Source organism: Hylobates moloch, unplaced genomic scaffold (assembly GCF_009828535.3).
Source record: "Hylobates moloch isolate HMO894 unplaced genomic scaffold, HMol_V3 SCAFFOLD_5, whole genome shotgun sequence".
In the NCBI taxonomy this organism is placed as follows: Eukaryota; Metazoa; Chordata; class Mammalia; order Primates; family Hylobatidae; genus Hylobates; species Hylobates moloch.
This window is the reverse complement of record NW_026652280.1, coordinates 103,566,327-103,581,585: the sequence shown is the minus strand read 5'-3', so window position 1 is coordinate 103,581,585 and position 15,259 is coordinate 103,566,327. Positions and strand designations below refer to the sequence as shown.

At 44.7% G+C, this 15,259-nt stretch overlaps 1 protein-coding gene and 1 pseudogene across 5 annotated transcripts in view; both read left to right on the top strand.

The window, feature by feature from the left end:
- TUFT1 (tuftelin 1) overlaps positions 1-15,259 on the top strand; it is a 43,682-nt gene that overhangs the window by 3,445 nt on the left and 24,978 nt on the right. Inside the window, exon 1 of one of the 5 annotated variants that reach the window (XM_058439812.1) lies at positions 13,932-14,056. The exons of the other annotated variants lie outside the window; for them this stretch is intronic. The gene's annotated coding sequence lies outside the window, so the exon portion shown is untranslated. Of the gene's footprint in view, positions 1-13,931; positions 14,057-15,259 lie in introns of those variants that run through there. 5 annotated transcript variants of the gene reach the window in all.
- On the top strand, positions 13,730-14,223 carry LOC116468427 (small ribosomal subunit protein eS10-like; annotated as a pseudogene).

The window sequence follows — 15,259 nt, the reverse complement described above, 5'->3', positions numbered from 1 at the left end:
GGCCCCCCGGATTACAGTGATGGAAGGAGATTCTCCAAAGACCCAAGTGTTGTTATCAGTGGAGGGGAATGGAAGCTGTGTGGCAAAAGAACGGATGTCTATGACATTAGACTTTACCATGGATGATCTCGGATTTCATTTCCCTCCTTCCCTCTCTTCCTTCTTTCCATCACTTTTTTTTTTTTTTTTTTGAGACAGGGTCTCACTCTGTTGCCCAGGCTGGAGTGCAGTGGTGTGATCATAGCTCACTGCAGCCTTGATCTCCTGGACTCAAGGGATCCTTTCACCTCAGCCTCCCAAGTAGCTGGGACCACAGGCATACTCAACATGTTTAGCTAATTTTTAATTTTTCGTAGATATGGGTTCTCACTATGTTGCCCAGGCTAGTCTTGAACTCCTGGTTTAAAGTAATCTTCCTGCCTCAGCCTCTCAAAGTGCTGAGATTACAGGTGTGCACCACTGTGCCTGGCCTTAAATCACCTTTTTTTGGGGGGAGGTGCACGGAGTCTCACTCTGTCACCCAGGCTGGGGTACAGTGGCACAATCTTGGCTCACTGCAACCTCCATCTCCCTGGTTTAAGCAATTCTCCTGCCTCAGCCTCCCAAGTAGCTGGGATTACAGGCATGGGCCACCGTGCCCAGCTAATTTTTGTATTTTTACTAGAGATGGGGTTTCATCATGTTGGCCAGGCTGGTCTCGAACTCCTGACCTCAAATGATCTGCCCGCTTCGGCCTTCCAAAGTACTGGGATTACAGGTGTGACCCACCGTGCCTGGCCTCTTAAACACTTTTTATCAAAGGAACATATGTGTGTGATTTTAAAGTATCAAAGTATCAATAATATCAAAAGGCTTTTAAAAGAAAATAGCAGTCCCCTGCTCCAAGTTCTGCTGCATGGAAGTAACCACTTTCTACTCTTTGAGCTGTTTTGTGTTTACCTCCATGTTTCTAAATAATATGCTTGCAGTGATTTTTCTTGATTTATCAGTTTTAGACATCTATTGACTTCCGTTGTAGGAATTATAGGAAAATTTATACTCCCACCCCTCACATGCTTCCTCCCCATCCTCCCAGTGTAATTGTATTACAATTTTTGGTAATGTAATAAACTGTAGTTTCCGTTAATAGCATTGTGGTCAAGAGCATGGCTCTGGGCCGAGTGCAGTGGCTCACTTATGTAATCCCAGCACTTTGGGAGGCTGAGGCAGGTGGATCACCTGAGATCAGGAGTTCGAGACCAGCCTGACCAACATGGCAAAACTCCATCTCTACTAAAAATACAAAATTAGCCAGGTGTGGTGGTGCGCACCTATAATCCCAGCTACTTGGGAGGCTGGGGCAGGAGAATCGTATGTACCCGGGAGGTGGCAGTTGCAGTGAGCCGAGATCACACCATTGCACTCCAGCCTGGGCAACAAGAGTGAAACTCGTCTCAAACAAACAAACAAACAAACAGAGCATGGCTCTGGGAATCTGACTAAGGTGGGCTCTAATCAGGCTTTGATGTCTGCTTTGCCCAAGCTCACTTAGGCAAATTACTTAATTTCTTCATTCTTAGTTTTCTCACTTGTAAAACTGGGATAATAATTGCACCCTTCTCATAAAGTAGTTGTGAGGATTAAATTAGATAATACACATAAAATATGAAGCACAGTGCCTGGCATGTGGTAAGTACTCAGAGGTTAGCTATTCTTTTATTTCTACTGGCTTGGACTGGACTATTTTAACCTCCTGTAAGCAACCAGCCAAGGGATGGAGGAAGAGTTTGGGAACTCTCTGGTTTGGGCAAGGTTTGCTCCTCCTCATTATGCTGAGTTTTGTTTATTCCTGTTTCTTTCTCGTTTCCTTGATGATCCAGGTCCCTCAACCAGTGGAGAGTCCCAGGGGTGAGAGGAAGGCCTACAGATAGACCCAGGGTGAAGACCTGAGTAACCTTGCTAGTCCTGACTCAGCCAGTACTGGTCTTAGACTGATGATGGGTCAGGGTTCATATTTTGGCATCTCTCTCTGGGCGTCTTTCCTCTTCTTTTTTAGACCTCATGACTAAGGCAGCTGGTGTCACCTGCTGCTCTGGTTTCTTTAAGTAATATATCAGTTTTATCTTTCCTTAGAATATTTGCATTTTTTTCTACAGCATCTTTTTATTGTCTTTACCATTACTTTAATGCATTTTAAAATTTATCTACATTAATTGGAAACTATTTGCATTTTTTTCATCCTCTCTCTCTTTTTCTTTTTCTTTTTCTTTTTTTGGATTTGTCTTGGCCAGAGAGGTTCTCTCAACACCTGGGTGGACTTGGAATTTTTTTATCAGCTGCAATCTGAAGACTTGTCTTTACCATGGAATAGGTGACATTCCTTTAGGACCTCAGAAGCTCAAGTAGTTTAATACTAAGTCTTTCTAGAGCCTCACTCTCTTTTATTTTTTAAACTAGAACTGTGATTTATTGAAGCCTTACCATGAGCTTCATATAATTTTTTATGAACAGCTTTATTGAGATATAATTCATATACCCCATTTAAAGTATATAACTCAGTGGTTTTTAGTACATTCACAGAGTTGTGCAATCATCAATAAATCAATTTTAGAACATTTTCCTTACCTTATAAAGAAATCCTGACCCATTAGCAGTCACTCCCCGTTTCCCCCCAATCTCCCTCAGCCCTAGGCAGCCACCAGTCTACTTTTTTTCTCTATGGATTTACCTATTCTGGATATTTAATATAAATGTAATCATCGGTATATGATCCTTTGTGACTGGCGTCTTTTATTAGAATGATGTTTTCAAGGTTCATCCATGTTGTAATGTGAATCAGTACTTCATTCCTTTTTATGGCTGAATAATTTTCCATTATTTAGATGTATTACAACTGTGTTCATCATGGATAAATGTTGGTGGACATTTGGGTTCTTTCTACTTTTTGGCTATCATTTATAATGCTGCTATGAACTTTGGTGTACAAGTTTTTGTGTGGAAATATATTTTCATTTCTCTTGGAGAGGAATACCTAGGAGTGGGATTGCTGGGTCAGAATATTTGCATTTTAAAAGAGGATTCATCTGTAGCCGTTGCTGCTTACTCCAGAGGACTGAATGTATTCTAAAACGTGGAAGTCCTGGTTCTGTGACATCTGAGTGTGGGGGAAACTGCTGGGCAGAGGAGCCTTTCAAGTTTGGTGGCTGCCTGTTCCTTCTACTCATGAAACTTATCCTAAACTCAGCCCATAAATTTCTCCTCATACCATCCCATCTCTCCCATTTATTGCCAGGTTCTTACTTTCAGGAGCACTGCATTTTTCTGATGTCACCAAGCCTGCCAGGAATTTGGGGAACGCTGGGCTTTGCCAGAAAAGGAAGGATCTCCTCTGAGCAAGGAGAGTTACCTCATCATCAGGCATTTGGTGCTAACATTTGCCCATAGTTCTCCAGGGTGGAGGGGGGCGTGCACCCAGATGGTTTCAGTTCCAGACACGTGTGCTCAGAGAGGTGGGATGAGCTTCCTTGCCTGCTAGTAATTATGGTGCAGGCCTCTTTGGGTCAAGGTGCAGAGGCTTGTGAAATACCTTTGTTTTCTAGGGGTTGGGAAGGTTCAGTTGCGGAAATAGGTATGTGCCAGGAAGGCTGGTGGCCCAGATTTAAGCCTGGCCAACAGAGGCAGGAAGTGGAGGAGACAATATAGGGTAGGAAGGGGATGAGTCGATGAAGGAAGAAAAGGGACGTGGTTTTCTTGGGTCTGGGGGCACAGAAGCAAAAATCACTAAGCAGGTAGTCAGAGACTAGAGAGGGCAGAGCCACTCCCTTTGATGCAGAGGGGGCACTGAGGAACTTGCCCTTTCATTCCAGGTTTGCTGGTTGCTAGGCAGGTGTCCTAGAGAGAGACTGGCTTAGCAAGTGGGTGTCTCCTTCAGAGTTGGTTCAGGAGCTCACTTCCCTCTACGGACACACTGTCACTGCTAAGCCTCAGTGTTTTCCTTTGTTAGGGCTCCAAGTAGTGAGAAAGGCTGCCCCATGTAGGGTGCCACCTCAAATCCTTTTTCTCATTTCACCTCACAGTAACCCTGGGCAGCCCTCTACATAGTGCCTGTCCAGCCCATGCCTCTGGGTAGGCAGCCACATAAAAAGCAAACACGTTTTGTTGGCTAATCTGGGGAGGAAGAAAGGGAGTGATTCTTTGTGTCATACCCCACAAAGGACCATCTCTGGCCTAGGCAGCACTGCAGAAGGCAGGACCGTGTACCTGAGACTGATGAGCTGAGTCGGGTGCGAGCCTCACTCAAGGAGAGGGTAGGCACCCACCTATCCCATCCGGCTCTGTTCTTTGAGTTTATGGGGCTTCCTTCATCCTGATCACTTGGGTGCCATTGTTACAAGGGGCTGGCTATTCCTACTTTTCTTTTTCTTTCTTTTTTTTTTTTTGGTACGGAGTCTTGCTCTGTCACCAGGCTGGAGTACAGTGGCCCGATCTTGGCTCACTGCAGCATCCACCTCCTAGGTTCAAGTGATTCTCCTGCCTCAGCCTCCTGAGTAGCTGGAGCTACGGGCATGCGCCACCAAGCCCAGCTAATTTTTTGTATTTTTAGTAGAGACTGGGTTTCATCCTGTTGGCCAGGATGATCTCAATCTCTTAACCTCGTGATTCGCCTGCCTCAGCCTCCCAAAGTGCTGGGATTACAGGGATGAGCCTCCGTGCCCAGCCTCCCATTTTTCAAAGTGGGGAAACTGAGGTGACTGCTCCTCCAGCAGCTTGAGAGGCCATGTACACTTGGGGTGGGAAAGTGGGTGGGATTGAGGGGCAAAGTGAGGGAAGAGTGGGATACAGGGTGAAGATGAATTAAGGTTACTGGTTTCCAGCTCAGGTACAATCTCCACTTCCTTTACTTCCTCTTAGAAAGAACCTTACACTTGACTCCTACCCAGTCCTAGTGACCCCTGTAAAACCTGGGGAGTGAGAGCTGGGGGAACGCAGGCTTTTCCCTATTCACATGAGCCTGTGGTGTGAGAATTCTGCACCTCTCTCCTTATCTCCCTGGTGCCTCCCTGTGTATCTCCTTATCTCTGCTATGGCGTCTTGATCTCTAACCCCTCAGCTATGTGTTTACCCCCTCCCTGCTTTGAGGAGTGAGTCACAGCTGGAGATTTGTTTGAACAGAGTGGTGAGGCTGCCTATAATTTGGAGGTAGCTGGGCTTCTCCCAAAAATGTTTATGAGGTTAGAGGCTGCTTACCTTGTGATTAGCACTGCTCCTTTTTCCCTAGAGAAGAAGGCTCCACTTCTCATCTGGCCTTTTAGAGTCCCCAGTGGAGACCCCCCTGCCAGATATTTTTGGGATGTTCCTAAAGCTCCCTGGAGCCTGCTCACAGTCCTGAGGAAATGCGAGCCTGCTCCAGAAAACAACCAAGTGCACCAAGCAGAGAGGAGCCCCAGGATTTGCTCCTTGACTCTGGGCTGGGGGTGCAGGCTGAGGTCTGTGGCCTTGTTGACTAAGATGCATTCTCCGGTTCTGGAGGATGAGGTGCCAGAGAGAGCCCTAGGTTTTTCATCAGCTCCATTGGACAATTTACCTCATCCACCCTCTTCCCTTGCAGACTTTCCAGAGCTACTTGGGAAAGTAATGCTGCTTCACCCTTGTGAAGAGATTTATGGTTTGCAAATCACTTTTACATCATTCTTGCACATCTATCTACCCTTCCTAAAATGTTGGTTGTGGAATTATCACCCTCATTTTACAGACAGAAAACTGAGGTCCAGAGAGATTAAGTGATTTGCTCAAGGGTTAATGGTCATCAATCAGGACTCAGACATCCTGCCTCTGACTTCAAGTTTAGTACTTTGTTTTGAAACAGAGTCTCGCTCTGTCACCTTGGTTGGAGTGCAGTGGCACAGTCTTAGCCCACTGCCGCCTTGACCTTATGAGCTCAATTGATCCTCTCACCTCAGCTTCCCTAGTAGCTGGGACTATAGGTGTGCACCACCACGCCAGGCTAATTTTTGTACTTTTTGTAGAGACAGGGTCTCATTATGTTGTCCAGGCTGGTCTCAAACTCCTGGACTCAGGCCATCTGCCTGCCTGGGCCTCCCAAAGTGCTGGGATTATAGGCGTGAGCCAACATGCCTAGCCAAGTTTAGTACTTTTTCTTTCCTTCTCTTTATATGTTTTATTATAGGAGTGTCACAGGGATCACTGCACCTCTCTCCTTATCTCCCTGGGGCCTCTGCCTCCCAGGTTCAAGCGATTCTTCTGCCTCAGCCTCCCAGGCAACTGGGATTACAGGCACCCACCACCACACCTGGCCAGTGTTTTGTATTTTTAGTAGAGACGGGGTTTCACCATGTTGGCCAGGCTGGCCTTGAACTCCTGACCTCAGGTGATCCACCTGCCTTGGCCTCCCAAAGTGCTGGGATTATAGGCGTGAGCCACTGTGCCCGGCCCAAATAGTTTTTTGGTTTGTTTGTTTGTTTTTTTGAGACAGAGTCTCACTCTGTTGCCCAGGCTGGAGTGCAATGGCATGATCTTGGCTCACTGCAGCCTCCGCCCCTTGGGTTCAAGCGATTCTCCCACCTCAGCTTCCCGAGTATCTGGGATTACAAGCATGCACCACCAGGCCCAGCTAATTTTTATATTTTCAGTGGAGACGGGGTTTCACCATGTTGACCAGGTTGGTCTCAAACTCCAGACCTCAAGTGATCCGCCTGCCTCGGCCTTCCAAAGTGCTGGGATTACAGGCGTGAGCCACCACACCCGGGCCCAGCTTGCTTTTTCACTTAACACTTATTTTGAGATTTATTCATGTCAATGCATGTTGCATAGTTCATTTATTTTCACAGCTGAATAGTAGTTCATTGTACTAATATGTAAGGATTTATTCATTCATTTTCTAATTAGCCAGGCATGGTGGTGCACGCCTGTAGTCCAGCTGCTTAGGAAGCTGAGGTGAGAGGATCAATTGAGCCTGGGAGGTCAAGGCTGCATTGAGGCATGATCATGCCACTGCACTCCCGCCTGGGTGACACAGTGAGACCCTGTCTCAAAAATATTAATAATATATAATTTAAAAATTTGTTTTCTTGTCAGTGGGCCATCTGGGTGGTTTCTGGTATTTTGCCATTGCATGCAATGCTACTGTGAACATATTTCTACATGTCTTATCTTTATATTTCTATAAGTGTAATGAAATCCCCCTAAAATAGCTCATTAGCATTTTAATTTGCATTTTCCTTTACTGGTGAGGTTCAGCATCTTTCCTATTCCATTAGCCACTTGTTATTTCTTTTTAGAGTTGCCTTCTTAGTCTTCGCTCAGTTTTTCCTTGACCTTCCTCTGCTACTTTTCTGTGTCTGCTTTTTCCAGTATTCCACACTGCTTCTCTAAACTGAAGAGCTGGAGTTTCTCAAAGGGAATTGGGAAAATCCCTGAACATATCACCTGGAACTTATGCAACAACATATTTTTTTGAGAACCTATTCTAGGCCAGGCATTGTGCTAAATAAGCTATCCATGTCTTCAAGAAGCTTATGATTTTATTGGGGGAGATGAATGAATGGTTCCAAAAGAATGGGCTCCTTGTTAAAGTGCAGGATATGTAGGTTGCAGTAGGTGCTCTGACTGAGGGAGGAGTGCTGGGATAAAGGTCGGACCCTCAGAGAGGAGATGCCTTGAAGGCTGAGCAGGAATTCTCCAAGTAGGCAAGGGAGGAGAGGATACCCTGGTCAGAGAAAGCCACATGTGCACCTCTGGGGAGGTGGGAGCACGTATTGCACTGGAAGACCCGTTAGCAGAAACAGACTTGGATTTGGATGCCTTCTACAATTGGATCAGGAAAAAGTTGGGGATAGAGTGCGGGGTACATTGGGGTACTGGAGGGAGTCAGAACATTTTATGTGGTATAGACTGTGACGGTCCTGATCATAAGGGGACTCTAATACCATAATAAGGAGTTTTTGATTTTTTGTTTTTAAAAACATTTAATAGTAACATATATACAGAAAAATATATACATCACAAATGTTCAGTCAAGTAATTTTCACAAACTGGACACATTCCTGTAAGCAGCCACATCAAGAAACACATCATTATGGGCACCATAGAAGCCCCTCATGTCCCCTTCTAATTACCACTCACCTCCACCTCGAGGGCAACCACTATCCTGACTTCTAAAGTGTTTTGCTTATTTTTGTGCTTTTTATATAAGTGGAATCATATAGTATACTTTTGTGTCTGGATTGTTTTGCTTAACATCTTTGTGAGATTTACTGATGTTGCATGTACAGTGCTTCATTCTTTTTCATTGTTGTACAAAGTTCCATTGTATGAATATATTGCAATTTATTCTACTCTTGCTGAACATGTGGGTAATTTCTAGTTTGAGGCTATTCTGAAAAATGCTACTGTGAACTTTCTAGTATGCATGCTTTTATGGGAAACATATGTATGTGCTAGGGCAAAGGGAAAGCCTCTCCTTCACCCTCGGAAGTTTTGCTGAAAATCACTGACAAAAGAAAATAGGAAAAAAGGCCCAGGCGCGGGACTCATGCCTATAATCCCAGCACTTTGGGAAGCCGAGGCGGGTGGATTACCTGAGGTCAGGAGTTCGAGAGTAGCCTGACCAACATGGTGAAACCATCTACTAAAAATACAAAAATTAGCTGGGTGTGGTGGGACACGACGGTAATCCCAGCTACTCAGGAGGCTGAGGCAGGAGAATTGCTTGAGCCTGTGAGCCAAGATCATGCCACTGCCCTCCAGCCTGGCCGACAGAGCGAGAGAGACTCTGTCTCAAAAAAAAAAAAAAAAAAAAAAAAAGCATACAGATTTATTTGATCACAGTTTTAGGTGACATAGGAACCTTCTGAATGAAGACCCAAATATACAGAGGAAAACTTCCATTCTTTTTTAATTTTCAATTTTTATTATTTTTTAAAAACTAGCCTTACTGAATCAGAAGCAGTCCATTCTTAGATTTGAAAGAGTATAGGCAGCTGTGTAGAAATATGATTGGACAAAAAGGGTACAATCTAATGCTAAGAGACTAAGTGGTGAAACCCAGCAAGGCCTGTCTGTCTAGATTCTTCTTGACTTCTCTAAGCATTCCTTCCGGGTATGAGACAGGGCCCTCTCTGGAATGGGGGTCTTATGACTTCAAATCAAGCAAGGTGGGCCAGATAATTTTTTTTTTTTTAGATGGAGTCTTGCTCTTGTCCCCAGGCTGGAGTACAGTGGCACGATCTCGGCTCACCGCAACCTCCACCTCCCAGGTTTAAGCGATTCTCCTGCCTCAGCCTCCTGAGTAGCTGGGACTACAGGCACCTGCCACCACGCCTGGCTAATTTTTGTATTTTTAGTAAAGATGGGGTTTCACCATGTTGGCCAGACTGGTCTCAAACTCCTGACCTCGTGATCTGCCCATGCCTCCCAAAGTGCTGAGATTACAGGCATGAGCCACTGCACCCGGCCAGATAGTTTCTTTATGGCTAGCTTTTAATAGAAAGAGAGGTGGAAAGTCAGAGTAATATTTTTAGGTTTTATGGCTGGCTTTGGGGAAAAGGGGTTCTGGTTTCTATGACCCACCTTGAGAAGAGGGATTCTAGTTTCTATGGCTAGCCCCGGGACGGGGAGGGGAGGAATGAAAGGCCAGAAAAGAGGTCAGGAGAAAGTCAGAGAAAACTTTTTTCTTCCGAGGCCTTCATTTTGGGGTATCATGTTCTGAGATCCTACATTTGCATTTCCGTTGGGTAGAGTAACTAGTGGTGGAATTGCTGTGCCTTAGAGTACTTTTGTGTTTATCTTTGGTTGATGCTTCTGAATTTTCCAGCGATTGTGATGCTGCACAATCCCAGCATCAGCGTCTCAGAGTGTCGGTTGTTCCACATCTGCTGAACACTTGGTATTTTTTTTTATCCATTTCATGTTAGTCATTCTGATAGGTATTTTGTGGCATTGTTTTGTGGTTTTACTTTCCAGTTCTTTGATAATGCCTGATGAAGTTGAACCCCTTGTCATATGTTTATTGACTGTTTGGGTATCCTCATGATGATGTGTCTGTTGGCGTCTTCTGCCTGTTTTTCTATTGGGCTGCATGTCTGGCTGGCTGTCTCTCTTTCTTTCTTTAAGTAAACATTTTATTTTGAAATAATTTTAAATTTACAGAAAAGTTGCAAAGATAGTACAGAGAACTTTTATATACCCTTCATCCAGTTTTCCCACAACGTTAACATCTTATGTCACCATGGCACGTTTGTCATATAAAAAAATTAATGTTGGTACAATGCTGTTAACAAAGTTGTAGACTATCTGGGTTTCTCCACTTTTTCCACTAATATCTTTTTTCTGATCCAGGATTCAGTCCAGGATCCCATGTTAATCATTTTGTTTAGTAGGAATTCTTTATATATTCTGGACATCTTTTGTCAGATATATATATAGTGAATTTCTTCTGCTCTGTGGGTTGCCATGCACTGTTTTTTTAAATTTTATTTTATTGTTAGTGAGACAGAGTCTTGCTCTGTTGCCCAGGTCGAAGTGCAGTGGCACGATCTTGGCTCACTGCAACCTCTGCCTCCTGGGTTCAGGCAATTCTCCTGTCTCAGCCTCCTGAGTAGCTGAGACTACAGGCGTGGGCTACCACACCCGGCTAATTTTTGTATTTTTAGTAGAGATGGGGTTTCAACATGTTGGCCAGGCTGGTCTTGAACTCCTGACCTCGTGATCTACCCACCTTGGCCTCCCAAAGTGCTGGGACTGTGAACCACTGTGCCTGGCCCTTTTTTTTTTTTTTTTTTTTTTAAAACGGAGTCTCACTCCATTGCCCAGACTGGAGTGCAGTAGCACAATCTTGGCTCACTGCAACCTCTGCCTCCAGAGTTCAAGCGATCCTCCTGCCTCAGCCTCCTGAGTAGCTGGGACTACAGGCATGTGCCACCACTCCCGGGTAATTTTTGTATTTTTAGTAGAGACAGGGTTTCAGCATGTTGGCCAGGCTGGTCTTGAACTCCTGACCTCAGGTGATCCACCCGCCTCAGCCTCCCAAAGTGCTGGGATTACAGGTGTGAGCCACCACACCAGCCCTCTTAGCAGTGTCTTTTGATGAATAAAAGTTCTAAATTTTAAGGCCGGGCATGGTGGCTCACACCTGTAAGCCACACGCGTCTCTATCAAAAATACAAAAACTTAGCCAGATATGGTGGTGCACACCTGTAATCTCAGCTACTCAGGAGGCTGAGGTAGGAGGATTGCTTGATCTGGGGAGTCAGAGGGTGCGGTGAGCCAAGATTGTGCCATTGCATTCCAGCCTGGGTAACAGAATGAGACTCCCTCTCAAAAAAAAAAAAATTGTAAGGCATACACTAACATTTTAATAGTGGCTGTTTCTGGGTGGCAGGATTATAAATGCTTATTTTCTTCATTATATTATTTTTGTCCCTGAAAGTACTTGAAGGAATATTAATTCCTTTTTTTTTTTTTTTTTAAGGAAAAAGATAATTATAGGTCGGGCGTGGTGGCTCACACCTGTAATGCAAGCACTTTGGGAGGCCAAGGCAGGGAGATCACGAGGTCAGGAGTTTGAGACCAACTGGGCCAACATGGTGAAACCCCTTCTCTACTAAAAATACAAAAATTAGCTGGGCATAGTGGTGGGCGCCTGTAATCCCAGCTACTCTGGAAGCTGAGGCAGGAGAATTGTTTGAACCTGGGAGGCGGAGGTTGCAGTGAGCTGAGATGGTGCCATTGCACTCCAGCCTGGGTGACAAGGTGAGATTCTGTCTCAAAAAAAAAAAAAAAAAATTATAGATTCACATGCAGTTATAAGAAATAATAGAATTCCCCTGTATCCTTTATTCCATTTTTTCCAGTGGTAACATCTTGCAAAACTGTGGTACTCTATCACAACGAGGATATTGGCATTGATACAGTCAAGCTATGGAACATTTCCATCACCAAAAGGACCCCTCATGTTGCCCTTGGAGAGCCACACCCACTTCCCTCCTCCCCTGACTTTCTTCTTAACTCCTAGTAACCACCAGTCTTTTTCCCATTTCTATAACTTTGTTATTTAAAAAATGTTACACAAGTGAAATTATACAGCATGTAAACTTTTGTAATTGGCTTTTTTCACTCAGCAAATTCTCTGGAGAGTGTTGTTGCATGTATCAATAGTTTGATCCTTTTTTTTTTTTTTTTTTTTTTTTTTGAGACGGAGTCTCGCTCTGTCGCCCAGGCTGGAGTGCAGTGGCGCGATCTCGGCTCACTGCAAGCTCCGCCTCCCGGGTTCACGCCATTCTCCTGCCTCGGCATTCAGAGTAGCTGGACTACAGGCGCCCGCCACGGCGCCCGGCTAATTTTTTGTATTTTTTTAGTAGAGACGGGGTTTCACTGTGGTCTCGATCTCCTGACCTCGTAATCCACCCGCCTTGGCCTCCCAAAGTGCTGGGATTACAGGCGTGAGCCACCGCGCCCGGCCAGTTTGATCCTTTTTATTGCTGAGTAGTATTCCACAATAACAGATGTGCCACAGTTTGTTTAACCATTTCTCTACTGAAGGCATCTGGGTTGTTTCTAGTTTTTGGCTGTTACAAATAAAGCTGCTTTTTCCCTTTCCTTTCTCCTTTCCCCTTCTCTTCCCTTTCCTTCCTTTTCCCTTTCCCTTCCCTTCCCTTCCCTTCCCTTCCTTTCCCCTCCCCCTCCCCATCTCCTCCCTTCCCACCCCCCAGCTCCTCTCCTCAGGGTCCTACTCCGTAGCCCAGGCTGGAGTGCCATGGTGTGATCACAACTCGCTACAGCCTCAACCTCCCCAGCTCAAGTAATCCTCCCACCTCAACCTCCCGAGTTTCTGGGACAACAGGCACACAACACTATGCCTGGATAAGAAAAAAACATGTTTTTTTGAAGAGAGGGGGCAACTTTGTTGCCCAGACTGGTCTCAAGCTCCTGGCCTCAAGCAGTCCTCCCACCTTGGCCTCCCAAAATGCTGAGATTACAGGCTGGGCACAGTGACTCACGCCTGTAATCCCAGCACTTTGGGAGACCAAGGCAGATGGATCACTTGAGGTCAGGAGTTCGAGACCAGCCTGGCCAACATGGTGAAACCCCCTCTATACTAACATATAAAAATTAGCCAGGCATTGTGATGGGAGTTTGTAATCCCAGTTACGGGGGAGGCTGAGGTAGGAGAATTGCTTGAACCCGGGAGGCAGAGGTTGCAGTGAGCCGAGACTGCGTCACTGCACTCCAGCCTGGGTGACAGAAAGAGAATTCGTCTCAAAAACAAAACAAAATGCTGAGATTACAGATGTGAGCTATGATGCCCGGTTTTCTGTTTTTCATTTATCTGTTTTCTTTTTCCTGCCTTCCTGTGGATTAATTGAACACTTTTTAGGATTCTATTTTTATTCATTTATAATGTTTTTGAGTGTTATCTCTTTGTATAGACTTTTTAGTGGTTGCTCTAGGTATTATCCATTATGTATACATAGGTTATCATAGTCTCCTGGTGTTGGCATTTTACTAGTTTGAGTGAAAAAGAGAAACCTTTCCTTCCTTTGCATCCCTTTACCTTCTCCCATTAATGATACTAAATATTTAATAGTATAATATTATAATATTTAAATATTTTCTCTGCATACATTTAGAACCACATCAGACATTGTTATACTTTTTCTTTAATCATCAAATGTAACTTAGAAAACCTAAGAAGGGCTTTCCAGCCCTGGCCCAGGCCCCTACAGCCACTGAGATGTTGATGCCTAAGAACCGGATTGCCATTTATGAACTGCTTTTTAAGGAGGGAGTCATGGTGGCCAAGAAGGATGTCCACATGCCTAAGCACCGGGAGCTGGCAGACAAGGATGTGCCCAATCTTCATGTCATGAAGGCCATGCAGCCTCTCAAGTCCCGAGGCTACGTGAAGGAACAGTTTGCCTGGAGACATTTCTGCTGGTACGTTACCAATGAGGACATCCAGTATCTCCGTGATTACCTTCATCTGCCCTGGAGATTGTGCCTGCCACTCTATGCTGCAGCTGTCCAGAGACTGGAAGTCCTCAGCCTAAAGGTCTGAAGGGTGAGCGACCTGCAAGACTCACAAGAGGGGAAGCGGACAGAGATACCTACAGACGGAGTGCTGTGCCGCCTGGTGCTGACAGCAAAGCCGAGGCTGGGGCTGGGTCAGCAACCGAATTCCATTTTAGAGGTGGATTTGGTTGTGGATGTGGTCAGCCACCTCTGTAAAATTGGAGAGGATTATTTTGCATTGAATCAACTTACAGCCAAAAAAACTTAAAAAAAAAAAAAAAAAAGAAAAAGAAAACCTAAGAGGGGAAGGAAATCTTGTTGTATTTACCCATCTTTTTTCTACTCATGTTTCTTTCTTCCCATTATTTCAAGTTTCCTTTTTTTTTTTTTTTTAAATCATTTCCTTTCTGTTTAGAGAACTTTTTAAGCCATTCTTTTAGTGTAGGTCTGCTGGTGAGAAATTCTCTTAGGTTTCTTCATCTGAGAGTGTCTTGATTTCCCCCTCATTTCTGAAGGATATTTTCCTTTGTTACAGGATTCTGAACTGACCGTTCTTTTCTTTCAGCATTTGAAAAATAGTATGCCACTTCCTTCTACCCTCTGTCATTTCCGAAGAGAAAATAACCTTTGAGGGGAGCCCTCAAAGGTTATTTTCTCTGCTTTCAAGACTTTTTCTTTGTCTTTAGTTATCAGAAATTTAATTATGATCTATCATGGGATGAATTTCATGTTTATTCTGTTTGAAGTTTGCTTGGCTTCTTGAATCTATAGGTTTGTGTCTTTTGCCAAATTTTGAAAGTTTTTGGTCATTATTTCTTTGAGAACATTTTCAACTCACCCTCTTTCTCCTCTCTACCTGGAATTCTGATGGCTGGATGGAATCATCTCTCAGTGCCCCAACCCAGCCTAGCTGTCTATGCTCTTCCAATTGGAATGCCTTGGTTTATGAAACAGACCAGACTTGACCTTCATTAGCTAATAACCCCTTTGTTCTGACTGAAGGATGCCCTGCCTTTTCCCAGCCTGCCTCCAGGTATGGGGAGATAGTGTTCTTTTTTTTTCCTTTTTGAGACGGAGTCTCGCTCTGTTGCCCAGGCGGGAGTGCAGTGGTATGATCTTGGCTCCCCGGAACCTCTACCTCCTGGGTTCAAGCGATTCTCCTGCCTCAGCCTCCCTAGTAGCTGAGATTACAGGTGCCTGCCACCACAGCCAGCTGAGTTTTATATTTTTAGTAGAGACGGGGTTTCACCAT